We start from the raw sequence: 23428 nt of genomic DNA, 5'->3' as shown, positions 1-23428 counted from the left end.
TCATTTGTGTCCCGATGTCCCGGTGTGTAATTTCGTCAATCAACAAACATGACGTCAGTCGACACACAAACATGACGTCACTCGACAAACAGACAAACAGACAACTTATTTTTATATATATACTAGCTGTTGGGGTGGCGCTTCGCGCCACCCCAACACCTAGTTGGTGGGGTGCTTCGCGCCCCCCCAAGCCCCCCCGCGCGCGTAAGTCGTTACGCGCCATATTAGTTATGCGCCATTGTAGTTGTGTCCCTGTGTCCCACCTGTGAATATAGATAGATTTATATATGTGTTTCAAACTACGTAAAAATTGCGAATAAACAACATTCTTGGCTTTCCCATTGTCTGTGCATATACAAAGCCGTATCTACTAATAATGACGTCATATGCAAACGCTCTTTTTACAAACAAACAAACATGCATCCACACAACTCGTTTTTATATAGATAGATAGATAGATAGATACAATACAAATTAACTGCGTAAAACTTGCGAATATACAACATTCTTCGCTGTCCAATTGTCGCTGCATATAAATACATTGTCAGGTTTACCGACCCTCGAACATGCAACGTACAATTGTCCATGGGAAAAACAATCAGTATTAAGATTTATATCACATTTTTCTAATGATTGACCTTGAGCTTTGTTAATGGTGATTGCAAATACTAATCGAATGGGAATTGCAGTCTTTTAAATTGAAAAAAGCAGATCCGTTGGAATCACGGGAATGCGAGGAATAAGAACAGCCTCACCCTCATAAGGCCCTGTCAAGATTGTGGCCTCTATTAGGTTTTCCATTGTTTTTTTTACGGCAAGTCGCGTGCCATTGCAAAGCTTTGGTGGGTTGATATTTCTTAAAAGTATTATTGGTACGCCTATTTTTAGTTGTAGCACGTGTGGTGGAAACCCTGAAGGATCTATGGAATTTAAAAATTCAGATGGATAATTAACCGCTTCATTTGGTTCCAAAACTGTGTCGACTGACTTGTAAAGGACTGCCTGGTCTCGAATCTTGGTCAAAACAATATTGTTGATTTCGTGGACGTCTATATTTTTGGGTGCGAGAATCGCTCTTTCACTTAGCCATTTATTATTTTTATAATTTTTTAGAATATTCGGAAATACTTTTTCAATCAATTCATTTTTGGACGTCACTAAATTACAGAAATCAGCAGGTAGTTGTATACGTCCTGAAATTGAGTCTACTGTTTGACCAGAGTCATCGTTTTGCAATCGGACACGCATATTTGTAGTTAATTTTAATATTTTTACGTGTGCCCATAAATTAGAATTTTTTAGGCAAGCATTCATTTCGTCTGCAGGAGTTAAACTACGTAAAAAAAAAATTGCGAATATACAACATTCTTGGCTTTCCCATTGTCTCTGCATATACAAAGCCGTATGTACTAATAATGACATCATATGCAAACGCTCTTTTTACAAACAAACAAACATGCATACACACAACTCGTTTTTATATAGATAGATAGATAGATAGATACAATACAAATTAACTGCGTAAAACTTGCGAATATACAACATTCTTCGCTGTCCAATTGTCTCTGCATATAAATAGATTGTCAGGTTTACCGACCCTCGAACATGCAACGTACAATTGTCCATGGGAAAAAACAATCAGTATTAAGATCTATACCACATTTTTCTAATGATTGACCTTGAGCTTTGTTAATGGTGATTGCAAATGCTAATCGAATTGGGAATTGCAATCTTTTAAATTGAAAAGGCAGATCCGTTGGAATCATGGGAATGCGAGGAATAAGAACAGCCTCACCCTCAAAAGGCCCTGTCAAGATTTTGGCCTCTATTAGGTTTTCCATTGTTTTTTTTTACGGCAAGTCGAGTGCCATTGCAAAGCTTTGGTGGGTTTATATTTCTTAAAAGTATTATTGGTACGCCTATTTTTAGTTGTAGCACGTGTGGTGGAAACCCTGAAAGATCTATGGAATTTAAAAATTCAGATGGATAATTAACCGCTTCATTTAGTTCCAAAACTGTGTCGACTGACTTGTAAAGGACTGCCTGGTCTCGAATCTTGGTCAAAACAATATTGTTGATTTCGTGGACGTCTATATTTTTGGGTGCGAGAATCGCTCTTTCACTTAGCCATTTATTATTTTTATAATTTTTTAGAATATTCGGAAATACTTTTTCAATCAATTCATTTTTTGACGTCTCTAAATTACAGAAATCAGCAGGTAGTTGTATACGTCCTGAAATTGAGTCTACTGGGAGCTTTCCGTTTCCAATTGTCAGCTATTGATCTGAAAATGTTTGACCAGAGTCATCGTTTTGCAATCGGACACGCATATTTGTAGTTAATTTTAACTTTTTTACGTGTGCCCATAAATTAGAATTTTTCAGGCAAGCATTCATTCGTCTTCAATGGCTCTGGTGGTGCAGCCAATAGAGGAAGTTTAACTTTTCCTGAGGCGCAACACATTCCCATTGTTTCACCATTGAATTTCAAGGCCTTGCAATAGGGACAAATTTTAGACATTGTCCCGATTTGAACACATCTACTCAAGCTATAATCATCGACTGGGTTGTACCTGAATGCCAGGCGATAACTTTCAGGTTGCTCTGATTCCTCGGCACGCTTTCTTTTCTTACTTTCTCTATCAGCAGCAAGCCTGATTTCTTGCTGTTCTTGTAATTCCTCGGCACGCCTTCTTTTTTCACTTTCTCTTTTAGCAGCAAGTCTGCTTCCGCGTTGCTCTGGTAGTTCCTCGGCACGCTTTCTGTTCTTTTTTTCTCTATCAGCCTCAAGCGTGTTTCCTTGCTGTTCTTTTGATTCCTCGGCACGCTTTCTGTTCTTTCTTTCTCTATCAGCCTCAAGCCTGTTTCCTTGCTGTTCTTTTGATTCCTCGGCACGCTTTCTGTTCTTTCTTTCTCTATCAGCCTCAAGCCTGTTTCCTTGCTGTTCTTTTGATTCCTCGGCACGCTTTCTTTTCTGACTTTCTCTATCAGCAGCAAGTTTTTTGGCATAGACTCTTTGAGCATCTTCATCGGCGTTTGCCATGGTAAGTTCATCAGTCATTGTAAACTTAAACATTAATAGATTTCTACGTGAACATATGTCTTAAATATCTTGAATGACGTCACCGTCAAAGCAAAAATGACGACAACTAATTTCATGACATCAGTCAACACAGAAACATGACGTCACCTGATCCACAGACAGACACACAGACAGACAACTTATTTTTATATATATAGATAGATATAAGATGTCCCGGTGTCCCGGTCGTCATTTGTGTCCCGATGTCCCGGTGTGTAATTTTGTCAATCAACAAACATGACGTCAGTCGACACACACAAACAAGACGTCATTCGACACATACACACACACACACACAGACAACTTATTTTTATATATATAGATAGATAGATATAAGTTGTATGCGTTTTTGTTTTTTTGTATGTTTTTTGTAAAAAAAACAGGTTTGCATATGACGTCATAATAAGTATATAAGGCTTTGTATCTGGCGTCATTATAAGTTAACGTTACAGACCGGGGCACAAATGACGACCGGGACACCGGGACATGGGGAATATAAATGACGACTGGGACACTCAAAGAGAAATAACAGACCAGGACACAAATGACAACCGGGACACAGGGAATATAAATGACGACCGAGACACAGAGACACAACTACAACGGGGACCCCAGGGGGCACGGGGGATATATAAATGACGACGGGGACACAGGGAATATTAGATTAGCAATCACCATCAACAAAGCTCAAGGGTAATCACTAGAAAAATGCGGTATAGATCTGAATACGGATTGTTTTTCCCATGGACAATTATATGTTGCAGGTTCAAGAGTTAACCTGACAATCTATTTATATACGCAGACAATGGGACAGCGAAGAATGTTGTATTTTCGTAGTTTAAAAATAGAGTTTTACGTGGTAATATATATATATATATATTATATATATATATATATATATATATATATATATATATATATATATATATATATATATATATATATATATATATATATATATATATATATATATATATATATATATATATATATATCATGAAAAGAGAAATCACCAATGCTACAGCACAAACACACACAAAAAAAAAAAAAAAAAAAAAAAAATAATAAAAAAAAAAAAATAAAAAAATAAAATAAAATAAAATAAAGAGACAGAAGGAGAAAAGGAAGACTGTTTTCCTAAATTAGTGATTAATATAGACCAGCACTTGAATGAGGCCTCAACCCTACTCATCCATACAATCACATAGGTCAAACAGCATAGCCACACACAATCAACCATAAAGAATAATCCATATATATATATATATATATATATATATATAAATATATATATATATCCATATATATAAAATTAAGTTGTCTGTGTGTGTGTGTGTGTCGAGTGACGTCACGTTTGTGTGTCGACTGACGTCATGTTTGTTGATTGACGAAATTACACACCGGGACATCGGGATACAAATGACGACCGGGACACCGGGACATCTATATATATGAAAATAAGTTGTCTGTGTGTCGAGTGACGTCATGTTTGTGTGTCGACTGACGTCATGTTTGTTGATTGACGAAATTACACACCGGGACATCGGGACACAAATGACGACCGGGACACCAGGACATAGGGAATATAAATGATTATGTTTGTTGATTGACGAAATTACACACCGGGACATCGGGACACAAATGACGACCGGGACATCGGGACATAGGGAATATAAATGACAACCGGGACACTCAAAGAGAAAGCAACCGGGACACAAGGAATGTTCGATTAGCAATCACCATCAACAAGGCACCGGGACACAAATGACGATCGGGACAAAAATGACGAGCGGGACACCGGGACACAGGGAATATAAATGACGACCACGACACTAAAAGAGAAATTACAGACTGGGACACCGGGACACAAATGACGACCGGGACACAGGGAAACAACAACAACGGAGACGCCGGGGGGCACAGGGGGATACATAAATGACGACAGGGACACGTTCGATTAGCAATCACCATCAACAAAGCTCAAGGGCAATCATTAGAATAATGGGGTACAGATCTGAATACAGATTGTTTTTCCCATGGACAATTATATGTTGCATGTTCAAGAGCCGGTAAACCTGACAATCTATTTATATGCACAGACAATGGGACAGCCAAGAATGTTGTACATTCGCAAGTTTTACGTAGTTAAAAATATATATATATATATATATATATATATATATATATATATATATATATATATATATATATATATCTATCTATATTCACAGGTGGGACACAGGGACACAATTACAATGGCGCGTAACTAATATGGCGCGTAACGACTTGCGCGCGCTGGGGGGCTTGGGGGGCACCTCCACCAACTAGGTGTTAGAGTGGCGCGAAGCGCCACCCCAACAGCTAGTATATATATAAATAAGTTGTTTGTTTGTTTGTGTGTCTGTCTTTCCGCATATGACGTCTGAATTATTTTATCATATACCAATTCAAAAACGAATGTATTCAAGCCGAAGTAGCTGAGTTGGTAAAGCGTTATGTTCCAGGTTCTAGGTCCGAGAGGTTCCAGGTTCGAACCTTGGCTTTAGCATTAATACAAAAGAAGAAGAAAAACTAAAAAAGGTAGCAACTACAAAAAAGAACTAAAAAGAAAATACTAAAATAACTAAAAAAAACTAAAAAGAAAAAAAACTAAATACTAAGAAAAAAATAAAAAAACTAAAAAAAACTAAAAACTGAAAAAGAAATAAAAAACTAAAAAAAGGAAAAAAACTGAAAAATAAAGGAGAAAAAGAAAACTAAAAACCGGGACACAGGGAATATAAATGACGACCGGGACACTCAAAGAGAAATTACAGACTGGGACACTGGGACACAAATAACGACCGGGAGATATAAATGATGACAGGGACACTCAAATGACGACCGGGATACTGGGAGTATAAATGACGACCGGGACACAGGGACACAACTACAGCGGGGATGCCGGGGGAACAGGGGGATATATAAATGACAACGGGGACACAGGGAATGTTCGATTAGCAATCACCATCAACAAAGCTCAATTTATATGCACAGACAATGGGACATCGAAGAATGTTGTATATTCGCAAGTTTTACGTAGTTAAAAACATATATATATATATATATATATATATATATATATATATATATATATATATATATATATATATATATATATATATATATATATATATATACATATCTATCTATATTCACAGGTGCGGCACAGGGACACAACTACAATGGCGCGTAACTAATATGGCTTGTAACGACTTACACGCGCGAGGGGCTTGGGGGGCACGAAGCACCCCCACCAACTAGGTGTTGGGGTGACGCGAAGCGCCACCCCAACAGCTAGTATATATATATATATATATATATATATATATATATATATATATATATATATATATATATATATATATATATATATATATATATATATATATATATATATACCGGGATACTGGGAGTATAAATGACGACCGGGACACAGGGACACAACTACAGCGGGGATGCCGGGGGAACAGGGGGATATATAAATGACAACGGGGACACAGGGAATGTTCGATTAGCAATCACCATCAACAAAGCTGAATTTATATGCACAGACAATGGGACATCGAAGAATGTTGTATATTCGCAAGTTTTACGTAGTTAAAAACATATATATATATATATATATATATATATATATATATATATATATATATATATATATATATATATATATATATATATATATATATATATATATATATATATATATATATATATATATATATATATATATATACATATCTATCTATATTCACAGGTGCGGCACAGGGACACAACTACAATGGCGCGTAACTAATATGGCTTGTAACGACTTACACGCGCGAGGGGCTTGGGGGGCACGAAGCACCCCCACCAACTAGGTGTTGGGGTGACGCGAAGCGCCACCCCAACAGCTAGTATATATATATATATATATATATATATATATATATATATATATATATATATATATATATATATATATATATATATATATATATATATATGTTGCACATATTCTATATATATATATATATATATATATATATATATATATATATATATATATATATATGTATATGTGGCACATATATATATATGTATATGTTGCTCACATATATATATATATATATATATATATATATATATATATATATATATATATATATATATATATATATATATATATATATATATATATATATATATATATATATATATATATATATATATATATATATATATATACATACATATATATATATATATATATATATATATATATATATATATATATATATATATATATATATATATATATATATATATTTATATATATATATATATATATATATGTTTTCAACTACGTAAAACATGCGAATATGTGCAACATTCTTCGCTGTTCCATTGTCTGTGCATATAAACAGATTGTCAGGTTTACTGACTCTTGAACATGCAACATATAATTGTCCATGGGAAAAACAATCCGTATTCAGATCTGTACCTCATTATTCTAATGATGTGTCCCTGTGTCCCGGTCGTCATTTATATTCCCTGTGTCCCGGTCGTCATTTGTGTCCCGGTATCCCAGTTTGTAATTTCTCTTTGAGTGTCCCGGTCGTCATTTATGTTCCCTGTGTCCCGGTGTCCCGGTCGTCATTTGTGTCCCGGTATGTAATTTCTATTCGAACAATCCCTGTGTCCCCGTCGTCATTTATATATCCCGCCTGTGCCCCAAGCGTCCCCGTTGCAGTTGTGTCCCTATGTCCCGGTCGTCATTTATATTCCCTGTGTCCCGGTCGTGATTTGTGTCCTGGTGTCCCAGTCTGTAATTTCTCTTTGAGGTTCCCGGTCGTCATTTATATTCCCTGTGTCCCGGTCGTCATTTGTGTCCCGGTGTCCCGGTATGTAATTTCGTCAGTCGACAAACAACTTCATGACGCATACAGCTCAATCCTTATAATGACGTCAGTCGATACACAAACATGACGTCACTTGACACACACACACACACACACACAGACAACTTATTTATTTATATATATATATATATATATATATATATATATATATATATATATATATATATATATATATATATATATATATATATATATATATATATATATATATACATATATATATATATATATATATATTTATATATGTATATACATATTCACAGGTGGGACACAGGGGACCCAACTACAATGGCACGTAACAAATATTGCGCGTAACGACTTACGCACGCGGGGGCTTGGGGGATGCGAAGCACCCCCCCCCCCAACTAGGTGTATTCTAGTTGGTAGGTGGGTACTAGGTGTACCCACCAACTTGGTGTATATACACAGCAACAGCTAGTATATATATATATATATATATATAAATTTCTGTCCAGATGAACAGTAATACCTAATTCTATCCACCCTAAATTCTGTAATAAAAATATTATTAAGAATATATTCAACTAAACTGCTTTTCATCGCAAAGTTTGGCTAATTACTCAACTTTTGTCCAAAAACTTTAATTACAATACAACATTATAAAGCTTAAGCAGGAAAATTGAAAAGACAGGACGGTACTAACCAATTTACAGCTACTTATTGCAATTTATTGACCAGAAATGGGGGGGGGTCTATGGGCCTGGTACCCCTCTCACATCTTGGTTAGGTCTGAGCATGATTTGAAAAAACTATAAGAAATTAAATAAAAAAAATACATATTTTTCAATGCTCGTTTTTAAAGTTTGACTTTATTTTTTTCAATTTCTGTAAGAGCGACCACTGAGACACAAGGACCATGGAATTGAGACAAAAAGATTTTTAAAAGTTACTAAAAAAAACATTACTTATCTGTTACATAATAAACACATAATGAACATAATGAGGCAACAGGGCCAATAATTGACCAAATTGACAAGTTTATTTAAGAACTTTTAGTTTGTATGGCCAATTGAAAAAATTTTAATTGGCAAACTAAGACCAATTGTCAGAATGGAAAAACAATTTTGAAGTTTGTATTTGAATTTTGATTGGGATTGATGCGATCATGACACAAGAAACTGGTCAAGCAACTTATTTATACCTTACAATTAGCTTTGGCTTGGTTGGAAGATAAATTATAGCTATATTCTATTTAAGTATTTAGTTGATATTTTGGTTTGGTTAGGTTACGTATTTGATATATGCTATCCTTTACCTCCCCCCCCAATGTTCAAATAAAGAGCCCAGATTTGTTTCTAAACTATTATATGATTTTATTTGATTTCTCATATTTTGTTTGATTTCGTTTTCATATCTTGAAACGAATCATCATATTTTGTCATATTTTCATATCGTATTTTGTTTGATTTCATTAGCATTAATCGAACTTTACTTCCCGAGTATTTAAAAAAACTTTAGCGCAAAGAGCCTGGGGATCTCTCGTTTTATGTTAAACGTATGCTTTATGATTTTATAATATACTAGCTGTTGGGGTGGCGCTTCGCGCCACCCCAACACCTAGTTGGTGGGGGCGCTTCGCCCCCCCCCCCCCAAGCCCCCCCGCGCGCGTAAGTCGTTACGCGCCATATTAGTTACGCGCCATTGTAGTTGTGTCCCTAGGTCCCACCTGTGAATATAGATATATATATATATATATATATATATATATATATATATATATATATATATATATATATATATATATATATATATATATATATATATATATATATATATATATATATATATATATATATATATGTTTTTAACTACGTAAAACTTGCGAATATACAACATTCTTTGCTGTCCCATTGTCTGTGCATATAAATAGATTGTCAGGTTTACCGACTCTTGAACATGCAACATATAATGGTCCATGGGAAAACAATCCGTATTCAGATCTATACCTCATGATTCTAATGATTGCCCTTGAGCTTTGTTGATGGTGATTGCTAATCGACCATTCCCTGAGTCGCCATCGTCATTTATATATCCCCCTGTGCACCCCGGCGTCCCCTTTGTAGTTATGTCCCTGTGTCCCGGTCGTCATTTATATTCCCTGTGTCCCGGTCGTCATTTGTGTCCCGGTGTTCCAGTCTGTGATTTCTCTTTGAGTGTCCCGGGCGTCATTTATATTCCTTGTGTCCCGGTGTCCCGGTCGTCATTTATATCCCCCTGTGCCCCCCGGCGTCCCCATTGTAGTTGTGTCCCTGTGTCCCGATCGTCATTTATATTCCCTGTGTCCCGGTCGTCATTTGTATCCCGGTGTCCCGGTCTGTATATACATTCGTTTTTTAGTTTTGTTTTTCTCCTTTATTTTTTTCCTTTTTTCTTTTTTTTCTTTTTTAGTTTATTTAGATTTTTAGATTTTTTAGTTTTTTTATTAGTTTTTAGTTTTTTTGTAGTTTTTACCATTTTTTTAGTTTTTTTAGTTTTTTTTTTACTTATGTCCTGGTCGTCATTTATACTCCCTGTGTCCCGGTCTTCATTTGTGTCTCGGTGCTTTGTTGATTGCTAATTTATATTATATTTATCTTTATATTTTTTATATTTATTAATATTTTTTTAGTTTTCTTTTTCTCTTATTTTTCAGTTTTTTCCTTTTTTTTATTTTTTTCTTTTTTAGTTTTTAGTTTTTTTGTTTTTTTTACCTTTTTTTAGTTTTTTTAGTTTTTTAGCTTTTTTAGTTTTTTTATTAGTTGTTTTTTTTTAGTTTTTGCCTTTTTTTAGTTTTTTCAGTTTTTTTTAGTTTTTAGTTTTTTACCTTTTTTTAGTTTTTTTTTAGTTTTTTAGCTTTTTTAGTTTTTTTCTTTTTAGTTTTTTTTTTGTAGTTTTTACCTTTTTTTAGTTTTTTTTCTTCTTTTGTATTAGTGTGAAATAATTCAGACGTCATATGCGGACAAACACGACGTCACTCGACAGACAGACAGACATACATAACCCACAAACAACTTATTTTTATATATATTTATTCATATTTTTTTAGTTTTCTTTTTCTCTTTTATTTTTCAGTTTTTTCCTTTTTTTTAGTTTTTTTCTTTTTTAGTTTTTAGCTTTTTTTAGTTTTTTACCTTTTTTTAGTTTTTTTTTAGTTTTTTTTAGTTTTTTAGCTTTTTTAGTTTTTTTTATTAGTTTTTATTTTTTTTGTAGTTTTTGCCTTTTTTTATTTTTTTCAGTTTTTTTTTAGTTATTAGATTTTTACCTTTTTTTAGTTTTTTTTAGTTTTTTAGCTTTTTTAGTTATTTTTTCTTTTTAGTTTTTTTTTGTAGTTTTTACCTTTTTTAGTTTTTTTCTTCTTTTGTATTAGTGTGAAATAATTCAGACGTCATATGCGAACAAACATGACGTCACCTGATCCACAGATCCACACACAGACAACTTATTTTTATATATATAGATATTGCGGTGGAAGTGGTCGCGGTGGGGCTGTCAGACCTGACACTTAACACAACACTCTGGAATTAAATGTTATTTTTGAAACTACTGTTTTGGTACCCAATTCAATTTTCTCCAAAAGAAATTACTAGTGTTTTTTTCTTGAAATAAAATACTATCTTTCCAGTTTTCCTTTTTTAAAATTCATTCTGGACAGAAGGAGAATTAGATTTTAAACATTTTCGGAAGCTCTACTCTTAAAACATGCGCTATTTAAAACATACACTTAAAACAACTTAAAGTATACGCTATTTCGGAAACCAGTATATAGACACGCTTTTATTTGCTTTCAGATATACACTGAGCATGCAACATCATTAACGATGAGTTCTGAACCAGTCTTGATGTGTATCAGCTAGAGACAACCAAAATTGCTCTATATTTTATCGCTTGCCATCCCAAGATAGAGAGGAAACGGAACCTTATGTTAGCTTCTTATCTATTTCAGTGAATGTTTTAGGATTTCTGATTAGTGAAAATGAGTAAGTTTTATTTCCATGTTTTGTGCTGTTGCTATTATCATCAGTGGCGTAATTTTTTCAAAATCCTTCGGGGTTGGGGGGAAGTTAGAGCCATTTTTCTCAAATCAAGCGTAAATGAGAGTAAAAAACGAGTCATATAGTTCCATAATGGCAAAGATGTACTCAGGCCTGGATTTGCCAACAGGTTTTTATAACAAAACTGAAATGATGTGGTTTATCGTCAAAGTTCCAGGTTCACTCCGCCACTGCGCTGCCTATTCACAGAAAAGGTATTTTCAAACAACACAGGAATTCCGCGACCACTTTTAAATTGTCAGATTTATCCCAAGAATGGAAGCTGAGAGTTCGGTATTAACTCTTTCTTTCATTATTTTTGGCTCATCAGTTGCGTTCTGTTCAGTGCTTCCACTATCCCCGAATATTCGGAGATTTACTCGAAAATCACGGTAAAGGAAGCGGCAAAATCGCTTGGGCCTAGAAGCGCTATAGCTTTAAATCTGGCCATAGACATACTAATGAAAACTAACCCTTTTCTCTTGATACTTGAATTATGCAGGCTTATCTTAGTTCTGACTAGAATTTTGAAGAAAATTCAGCTGGGGGGTCAGTGGGGGACATAATGGGGCCTAGAGGGCAAACTGGGGTTGGTAAGTGGGGGCAGTTGCCCCCCTGGCCCATAGTAATTTAAGCCCCTGATTATCATGACTAATTCGCTGACTGTTGCTTTTACTTTTAAAAATTTCGAGTAGTGTATTCTATACGGAGAGAGAAGTTTCTTTTCTTAGAATAATTACTTTTAAAAAACAGAAGTTTTTCCAAAGGAAGTAAAGAGCGAAGATGAAACTTAAAATGGACAAAAATAATTGGCACTTGCGCCTTTTAGCCACCACACTCAAGTTGCATCGAGAAGTGAAGTTTGGTTAATGCTAATAAAACAAAACATGATGAAAATATAATGCTTTATCAACAAGACTGTGAAGACTACAACCAATAATTATGGAAGAGGGGCCGCCCACACCGCATTATATTACATACGTAACCTAAACTAACCTAATCTAATCTAACCGAAATACCAACAAAATATTTAATTAAAATAAAGCTACAACGTAGTTTCCCACCGAGCCGAAGCTAATGTTGTCTGGTGTAAAGACCATTAAAACCGGTTCTTGTCCCATGTTCGCGATACAAGATCTTGAGCGAGGTGGCTATAAGACAAAAGTACCAAATTATTACTTCACAGCCTATCTAATATATATCAATAAAACTAGTACAAATAAAACAACTAATTATGTTCCCTATGTTTCTAGGATTATAGAAAACTAGCGCTTTACTGAAAACATAAAAGCCAAGCATAAAAAAACAGGAATGTTGATCTGGGAGTCAAAAGTGAGCATGTAGCCTGACAACAATAAACTAATCTATAAAGCTTTTCATAGTCTTAAACCAGTTGTCACATCAGTAACACAATTAAAATTATCTTAAAACGCAAGTGCAAAATTAAATCTTTTTTTAATAACCAGAAAATCATCGAACAGCACACATAAATATTGGATTGACTTATCAGGTAGCATTTTGGTCTCGACAGCTATACCAATAGTGAGGAGTAAACAGACTTAACTTTCAAGAAATATGCTTTCGTATTACTTAAAATGAAGATAAAATACGACATAATATGAAATCTGGAATACCGGTTATTTCTCTCTATACAACAGTGAATTTCATGGTATGATACAAATTCTCAACCTAGTCTATAGTCCTAATACTGTTAGGATGGCTTTACTTTGAACTTGTCTACAAAATTAAATAAAAAAAACAACTTTTTTTAACCGAAAGTAAGGAGCGACATTAAAACTTAAAACGAACAGAAATTACTTCGTATATTAAAGGGGCTGCTTCCTCATCAACGCCTCGCTCTTTCCGCTAAAGTTTGACTCTTTCTCTCAATTCTTCTTTTTAAAACAGTAAAAAACTTTAGCGTAAAGAGCGGGGTGTTGATGAGGAAGCAGCCCCTTTCATATACGAAGTAATTTCTGTTCGTTTTAAGTTTTAATGTCGTTCCTTACTTTCAGTTAAAAAAACTTGTTTTTTTTATTTAATTTCTGAACGTTTTTGAATCAATGCATGTTTTGATTTTGGCTCTCCACAGAGGAATAATTAAAACGAAATTTGCATATTTTTTTTTTTGGCTAAATGGCTTTCTCATAGTTTTGATCGAATGATTTTGAGAAAAAAAGAGCGAGGGAGGAAGCCTAGTTGCCCTCCGATTTTTTGGTTAATTAAAAAGGCAACTAGAAGTTTTATTTTTTTACGAATCTTTTTATTAGTAAAAGATATACGTAACTTATAAACTAGCTTACGTAAAGAATTTTTTATTCTCATGTTTTTATTACACATATGAGGGGGTTCGCCCCCTCGTCAGTACCTCGCTCTTTACACTAAAGCTTAAAGTTTGTCCCAATTCATTAAGAATGACCCCTGAATCACAAAAGCCGTAGAATAAATAGTTCAAATTACTAAAATACTTTAGCGTAAAGAGCGAGGTATTAGGAGGAGGTCAGCCCCTCACATGGATAATAATTTCTGTTTCTTTTAAGTTTTAATGCTGCTCTTTACTTCCAGCTGAAAAAAACTTTTTCATATTTATTTTTTCATTGTTTTTTTTTTAAATAATGCTAGTAAATCCTGCACTCCCTTCATGGAAATTTTCTTCTCCCATGACAAATTCTCGATGTAAAGCTCCCCCAGCCTATACCCCTCTTCTCAACCCCTCCCCCCAACCAAAAAAATCCTTCTGAAAACGCCTGTACACTTCCCAATAACCATTACTATATGTAAGCGCTGGTCAAAGTTTGTAACTTGTTGCCCCTCCCACGGGGACTGTGGGGGAGTAAGTCGTCTCTCAAAGACATAGTTATAAGGTTTTTCGACTACGCTGAATAAAATGGCTATTTCAGAATTTTGATCCGTTGACTTTGGGAAAATAATTGGCGTGGGAGGGGGCCTAGATGCCCTCCAATTTTTTGGTCACTTAAAAAGGGCACTAGAACTTTTCATTTCCGTTAGAATGAGTCCTCTCGCAACATTCTAGGACAACTGGGTCGATATGATCACCCCTGGGGAAAAAAAAAAAAAAAAAAAAACAAATAAACACGCATCTGTGATCTGCCTTCTGGCAAAAACTACAAAATTCCACATTTTTGTAGATAGGAGCTTGAAACTTCTACAGTAGGGTTATCTGATACGCTGAATCTGATGGTGTGATTTTCGTTCAAATTCTATGACTTTTAGTGGGTGTTCCCCCCTATTTTCTAAGAAAACGTAAATTTTCTCAGGCTCATAACTTTTGATGGGTAAGACTAAACTTGATGAAATTTATATATTTAAAATCAGCATTAAAATGCAATTCTTTTGATGTAGCTATTGGTATCAAAATTCCATTTTTTAGAGTTTTGGTTACTAATGAGCCGGGTTGCTCCTTACTACAGTTCGTTACCACGAACTGTTTGATAATCATGACATGTCCTTTTTAGAATCAAAACGAGAGCCATTCATTGAAGTGAGCCATCGTGCAGAAGTGATACCAATTAAACGAACAAAAAAACCAAAGCGACAATCCTAAAATGCTTTATTTTTATTTTAAAAAGTGTCTTTAATTGGTTTGCTTTTACTATACCAAAACTAAAATCAGTTTGTGTTTTCAGTAAGGTGCTAATTTTCGTTGTCACTCCATTGTTTCAGTTGAAAACTTATTTTTCAAAACCTAGGTAAAACCAAAAATACCAAGTGGACAAGGATGTCCCTTCTCCTCAGTTACCACCGTTAGAACTAAAACACAGGCTTCGTCGAAGAGTGAAATTTGAAGGTTCAATTCAAAACCGTTGATCATTTAAGCTTAATTTTTGGTAAAATTTGAGTTAAAAAGTTTTTATGGCACTTGGTATTTACCACGTGACAGATAGTGATCGCAATTTCTGTCGGTCTGTCTGTCTATCTCGATTTTGCTAGTTTGGGCACTTCCAGATAAGCTAGGACGATGAAATTTGGCAGGATATTGTGCAGGGTATTAGAAGGATATTGTGTCTCAGAGCTCTTATTTTAAACCCTGACTGGATCCGGTGACATTGGGGGGAGTTGGAGGGGAAAACCTGAAATCTTGCAAAACGCTTAGAGTGGAGGGATCGAGATGAAACTTGGTAGGAAAAATGAGCAAAAGTCCTAGATACGTGATTGACATAACCGGAACGGATCCGCTCTCTTTGGGGGATTTGGGGGGTGGGGGGTAATTCGAAAAATTTGAAAAAATGAGGTATTTTTAACTTACGAACGAGTAATTGGAACTTAATAGAATTTGATTTTTAGAAGGACCTCGTGACTCAGACCTCTTATTTTAAATCCCGACCGGATCCAGTGTCATTGGGGGGAGTTGGGGGGACTAGAAATCTTGGATAACGGTTAGAGTGGAGAAATCGGGATGGAGCTTGGTGGGAAGAATAAGCACAAGTCCTAGATACGTGATTGAGATAACCAGATCGGATCCGCTTTTTTAGGGGAGTTGGGAGGACTTAATTCGGTAATCTGGAAAAATTAGAAAAAATTAGGTATTTTTAACTTATGAACGGGTGATTGGATCATAATGAAATTTAATTTTTGGAAGGACCTCGTGTCTCAAAGCTCTTATTTTAAATCCTGACTGGATCCGGTGACATCGGGGGGAGTTGGAGGGAGAAACTGGAAATTTTGGCCAACCCTTAGAGTGGAGAGATCGTGATGATAGTTGGTGGAAAGAATTACACAAGTCCTAGATATGTGATTGAAATAAACAGACCGGATTGGCTCTCTTAGGGGGAGCTGGGGGGGGGGGTTAATTAAAAAAGATAGAAAAGCGAGATATTTTTAACTTACAAACGGGTGATCAGATCTTAATGAAATTTGATATTAGAAGGGTCTTGTGCTTCAGAGCCCTTATTTAAAATCCCGACAAGATCCAGTGACATCGGGAGGAGTTGGAGAAGGAAACCAGAAATCTTGGAAAACGTGAATCGGAACTTGATCGGAACTTGATGAAACTTGATATATAGAAAGATCTTGTGTCTCAGATGCTCCATTTTCAATTCGAATCGGATCCGGGGTTTTAGGGAGGTGGAGGGGGAAACAGAAATCTTGGAAATCGGAAATCTTAGAAAACAATTAGAGTGGAGAGATCGGAATGAAACTTGATGGGATGTTAATTCGTAAAAATGGAGGTATTTTTAACTTACGAACAGGTAACCGGATATTAATGAAATTTGATATTTAGAAGGAATCCATGTCTCAGAGCTCTTATTTTAAATTCCAACCAAATCTGGTTACATTGGAGGGAGTTGGGGGGAAACCGGAAATCTGGAAAAACGCTTAGAGTGGAGAGAACGGGATTGAAATTGGTGGTTAGAATAAGCAAATGTCGTAGATATGTGATTGACGCAACCGGAATGGATCCGCTCTCTTTGGGGGAGTTAGGGGGGTCCAGTGCTTTGGCGGGTTCGGTGCTTCTGGACGTGCTAGGACGATAAAATTGGAAGGCATGTCAGGGACCTGCACAAATTGACTTGATAAAGTTATTTTCCCAGTTTCGACCATCTGAGGGGCTTAAGGGAGAGGAAAAATTAGAAAAAATAAGATATTTTTAACGTACGAATGGGTGATCGGTTCTTATTGAATTTTTATATTTAGAAGGACCTGGTGTCTCAGAGCTCTTATTTTAAATCCTTACCGGTATTAAGCCTCTGATTTTCCTTTCAAATCAACCTATTGATCCTTAGAATTTTGCTAGAGCTCATGCCATATGAGCTCTTAGCTCTTGTTAGTTTTAGTTAATTTGTTTTTGCAATGGTCTTTTACTTCTAATATGAGTAGACGATTTATGGAACTCATTAAAAGGGTTTGGAGGTAGAGTATACGTGAAAGATCCCTATATACTACATTTAAAGGCCTTGGACCATAATTATTGCAATGATACCCATAATTATTGCAATGGTACCATTTTATACTTCCAAAATCTTCTACTTAAGAAGTGGCACCAAAAGTGCCATTTTTAGTGTTGTATGGCACTTATAGATGGTAAAATTGATTTAAAAAAGTAAGTGGGTATGAGCATTAGCTTTAAAATGAGCCTTCCCGGGATATGCTTTAAAAAATGAGTGTATCACATTTGCATAAATAGTGGATTATCCGAAAAGTAATCATAAGAAGGGATGAACCGTGATTGAAAAAAAGTCCAAGCAGGAATCGAACACATTATAATCTAACTTGTAGTCCAGCGCTGTACTAACAGAACCAAGTCTCTAATAATCTAATTTAATATATTGGTGCTTTTTTTCCTTTTTTTTTCTTTTTTAGTTTATTTAGATTTTTAGATTTTTTAGTTTTTTTATTAGTTTTTAGTTTTTTTTTCTTTTTAGTTTTTTTGTAGTTTTTACCTTCTTTTTAGTTTTGTTAATTTTTTTTTTACTTGTGTCCTGGTCGTCATTTATACTCCCTGTGTCCCGGTGCTTTGTTGATTGCTAATCGAACATTCCTTTTGTCCTGGTCGCTTTCTCTTTGAGTGTCGTCATTTATTTTTTTCTTTTTTAGTTCTTTTAGTTTTTACCTTTTTTAGTTTTTTTTTAGTTTTTAGTTTTTTAGTTTTTTACCTTTTTTTAGTTTTTTTAGTTTTTTTAGTTTTTTAGCTTTTTTATTTTTTTTATTAGTTTTTAGTTTTTTTGTAGTTTTTGCCTTTTTTTTAGTTTTTTTAGTTTTTTAGCTTTTTTATTAGTTTTTAGTTTTTTTTGTAGTTTTTGCCTTTTTTTAGTTTTTTTAGTTTTTTAGCTTTTTTATTTTTTTTTATTAGTTTTTAGTTTTTTTGTAGTTTTTGCCTTTTTTTAGTTTTTTCAGTTTTGACGTCACCTGATCCAGTTTTTTCAGGTGACGTCACCTGATCCACGATCCACAGATCCACAGACAACTTATTTTTATATATATAGATAGTTTTTTTTTTTTTACTTATGTCCTGGTCGTCATTTATACTCCCTGTGTCCCGGTGCTTTGTTGATTGCTAATCGAACATTCCTTTTGTCCTGGTCGCTTTCTCTTTGAGTGTCGTCATTTATTAGTTTTTTCCTTTTTTTTTAGTTTTTTATTGGTTTTTACCTTTATTTTAGCTTATTTTTCAGTTTTTTCCTTTTTTTATTTTTTTTTTATTTTTTATTTTTTTTAGTTTTTTACCTTTTTTTAGTTTTTTTTAGTTTTTTTAGTTTTTTAGCTTTTTTACTTTTTTTATTAGTTTTTAGTTTTTTTTTGTAGTTTTTGCCTTTTTTTAGTTTTTTCAGTTTTTTTTTTAGTTTTTTATTGGTTTTTACCTTTATAGTTTTTTTAGTTTTTTAGCTTTTTTATTTTTTTTATTAGTTTTTAGTTTTTTTTGTAGTTTTTGCCTTTTTTAGTTTTTTCAGTTTTGACGTCACCTGATCCAGTTTTTTCAGGTGACGTCACCTGACACATCCATCCACACATCCACAGACAGACAGACAACTTATTTTTATATATATAGAAGATATATATATAAAAATAAGTTGTCTGTCTGTGTGTCTGTCTGTCAGGTGACGTCATGTTTCTGTGTCGACTGACGTCATGAAGTTAGTTGTCGTCATTTTTGCTATAACGGTGACGTCATTAAAGATATTTAAGACATATATGTTCACGTAGAAATCTATTAATGTTTAAGTTTAAAATGACTGATGAACTTACAATGGCAAAAGCCGATGAAGATGCTCAAAGAGTCTATGCCAAAAAACTTGCTGCTGATAGAGAAAGTCAGAAAAGAAAGCGTGCCGAGGAATCAAAAGAACAGCAAGGAAATGAATGCTTGCCTGAAAAATTCTAATTTATGGGCACACGTAAAAATATTAAAATTAACTACAAATATGCGTGTCCGATTGCAAAACGATGACTCTGGTCAAACATTTTCAGATCAATTGCTGGCAATATATCTATATATATATATATATATATATATATATATATATATATATATATATATATATATATATATATATACTAGCTGTTGGGGTGGCGCTTGGCGCCACCCCAACACCTAGTTAGTGGGGTGCTTCGCGCCCCCCCCAAGCCCCCCCGCGCGCGTAAGTCGTTACGCGCCATATTAGTTACGCGCCATTGTAGTTGTGTCCCTGTGTCCCACCTGTGAATAGAGATAGATATAAATATATGTTTTTAACTACGTAAAACATGCGAATATACAACATTCTTCGCTGTCCCATTGTCTGTGCATATAAATAGATTGTCAGGTTTACTGACTCTTGAACATGCAACATATAATTGTCCATGGGAAAAACAATCCGTATTCAGATCTATACCTCATTATTCTAATGTGTCCCTGTGTCCCGGTCGTCATTTATATTCCCTCTGTCCCAGTCGTCATTTGTGTCCCGGTGTCCCAGTTTGTAATTTCTCTTTGAGTGTCCCGGTCGTCATTTATATTCCCTGTTTCCCGGTGTCCCGGTCGTCATTTGTGTCCCGGTGTCCCGCTCTGTAATTTCTATTCGAACAATCCCTGTGTCCCGGTCGTCATTTATATATCCCGCCTGTGCCCCCGGTGTCCCCGTTGTAGTTGTGTCCCTGTGTCCCGGTCGTCATTTATATTCCCTGTGTCCCGGTCGTGATTTGTGTCCGGGTGTCCCAGTCTGTAATTTCTCTTTGAGGTTCCCGGTCGTCACTTATATTCCCTCTGTCTCGGTCGTCATTTGTGTCCCGGTCTGTAATTTCTCTTTGAGTGTTTTTTCTTTTTAGTTTTTTTTTTTAGTTTTTTACCTTTTTTCTTTTTTCAGTTTTCTTTTTCTTCTTTATTTTTCAGCGTCACTATGAAGTACATATCGACGAACCATTGTTTTTTTAACTTAAATCTGGAAGGCATTGATGACCTTATCCAAGTCAAAATCCCAAACCCAATCATCATCGCTATCATTTTCAGTTTTGATATGTTTTGACTCTCGCTGTCCAGGTGGATTTTCATCTAACTGCGCGGTTTTGCGTTCAAATACCGTTAATGACGTCACCGTCAAAGCAAAATGACGACAACTAATTTCATGACGTCAGCCGACACAGAAACATGACGTCACCTGATCCACAGATCCACAGACAGACAACTTATTTTTATATATATAGATAGATATATATATATATACTAGCTGTTGGGGTGGCGCTTCGCGCCAACCCAACACCTAGTTGGTGGGGGCACTTCGCGCCCCCCCCAAGCCCTCCCGCGCGCGTAAGTCGTTACGCGCCATATTAGTTACGCGCCATTGTAGTTGTGTCCCTATGTCCCACCTGTGAATATAGATATATATATATATATATATATATATATATATATATATATATATATATATATATATATATATATATATATATATATATATATATATATATATATATATATATGTTTTTAACTACGTAAAACTTGCGAATATACAACATTCTTTGCTGTCCCATTGTCTGTGCATATAAATAGATTGTCAGGTTTACCGACTCTTGAACATGCAACATATAATGGTCCATGGGAAAACAATCCGTATTCAGATCTATACCTCATGATTCTAATGATTGCCCTTGAGCTTTGTTGATGGTGATTGCTAATCGACCATTCCCTGTGTCGCCATCGTCATTTATATTCCCTGTGTCCCGGTCGTCATTTGTGTCCCGGTGTTCCAGTCTGTGATTTCTCTTTGAGTGTCCCGGGCGTCATTTATATTCCTTGTGTCCCGGTGTCCCGGTCGTCATTTATATCCCCCTGTGCCCCCCAGCGTCCCCATTGTAGTTGTGTCCCTGTGTCCCGGTCGTCATTTATATTCCCTGTGTCCCGGTCGTCATTTGTATCCCGGTGTCCCGGTCTGTATATACATTCGTTTTTTAGTTTTGTTTTTCTCCTTTATTTTTTTCCTTTTTTCTTTTTTTTCTTTTTTAGTTTATTTAGATTTTTAGATTTTTTAGTTTTTTTATTAGTTTTTAGTTTTTTTGTAGTTTTTACCATTTTTTTAGTTTTTTTAGTTTTTTTTTTTACTTATGTCCTGGTCGTCATTTATACTCCCTGTGTCCCGGTCGTCATTTGTGTCTCGGTGCTTTGTTGATTGCTAATTTATATTATATTTATATTTATATTTTTTTATTTATTAATATTTTTTTAGTTTTCTTTTTCTCTTATTTTTCAGTTTTTTCCTTTTTTTTAGTTTTTTCTTTTTTAGTTTTTAGTTTTTTTTTTTTTACCTTTTTTAGTTTTTTTAGTTTTTTTAGTTTTTTAGCTTTTTTAGTTTTTTTATTAGTTTTTAGTTTTTTTTTAGTTTTGCCTTTTTTTAGTTTTTTCAGTTTTTTTAGTTTTTAGTTTTTTACCTTTTTTTAGTTTTTTTTAGTTTTTTAGCTTTTTTAGTTTTTTTTCTTTTTAGTTTTTTTGTAGTTTTTACCTTTTTTAGTTTTTTTTCTTCTTTTGTATTAGTGTGAAATAATTCAGACGTCATATGCGGACAAACACGACGTCACTCGACAGACAGACAGACAGACATAACCCACAAACAACTTATTTTTATATATATTTATTCATATTTTTTTAGTTTTCTTTTCTCTTTTATTTTTCAGTTTTTCCTTTTTTTTAGTTTTTTTCTTTTTTAGTTTTTAGTTTTTTTTAGTTTTTTACCTTTTTTTAGTTTTTTTTAGTTTTTTAGTTTTGTAGCTTTTTTAGTTTTTTTATTAGTTTTTATTTTTTTTGTAGTTTTTGCCTTTTTTTATTTTTTTCAGTTTTTTTTAGTTATTAGATTTTTACCTTTTTTTAGTTTTTTTTAGTTTTTTAGCTTTTTTAGTTTGTTTTTCTTTTTAGTTTTTTTTGTAGTTTTTACCTTTTTAGTTTTTTTCTTCTTTTGTATTAGTGTGAAATAATTCAGACGTCATATGCGGACAAACATGACGTCACCTGATCCATCCACAGATCCACACATAGACAACTTATTTTTATATATATAGATATATATATATATATATATATATATATATATATATATATATATATATATATATATATATATATATATGTATATATATATATATATATATATATATATATATATGTATGTATATATATATATATATATATATATATATATATATATATATATATATATATATTCTCTTTCTATCAAAGAATATTATTTCTTTGCAAGACAGTCAAAATGGATTAAACATACGCTTAATCAAGGCCAAATCAGAGCAAAAGAATAAATTTATATACTTGATTGTGAATGTCAGTCAAAATATTTACTGTCTATCAGAATGAGATATTTTAGGCTTAACGGAACTACTTCAGAGGAGATAAGATTGGAATCAGTGGCTAAAAAATAAGAAACTGTGAGATA

At 34.1% G+C, this 23428-nt stretch overlaps 1 long non-coding RNA gene across 1 annotated transcript in view; it reads left to right on the top strand.

Annotated features, from left to right (window-relative positions):
• LOC136029037 (uncharacterized) overlaps positions 1-23428 on the top strand; it is a 71161-nt gene that overhangs the window by 27861 nt on the left and 19872 nt on the right. Inside the window, exon 2 of the long non-coding RNA XR_010617958.1 lies at positions 11814-12002. This is a non-coding gene — a long non-coding RNA (uncharacterized LOC136029037). The remainder of the gene's footprint in view (positions 1-11813; positions 12003-23428) is intronic.

The sequence above is a fragment of the Artemia franciscana genome, chromosome 1, assembly GCF_032884065.1.
Source record: "Artemia franciscana chromosome 1, ASM3288406v1, whole genome shotgun sequence".
Taxonomy (NCBI): Eukaryota; Metazoa; Arthropoda; class Branchiopoda; order Anostraca; family Artemiidae; genus Artemia; species Artemia franciscana.
The sequence above is the reverse complement of the archived record's forward strand: the minus strand, read 5'-3'. Positions and strand labels throughout refer to the sequence as shown.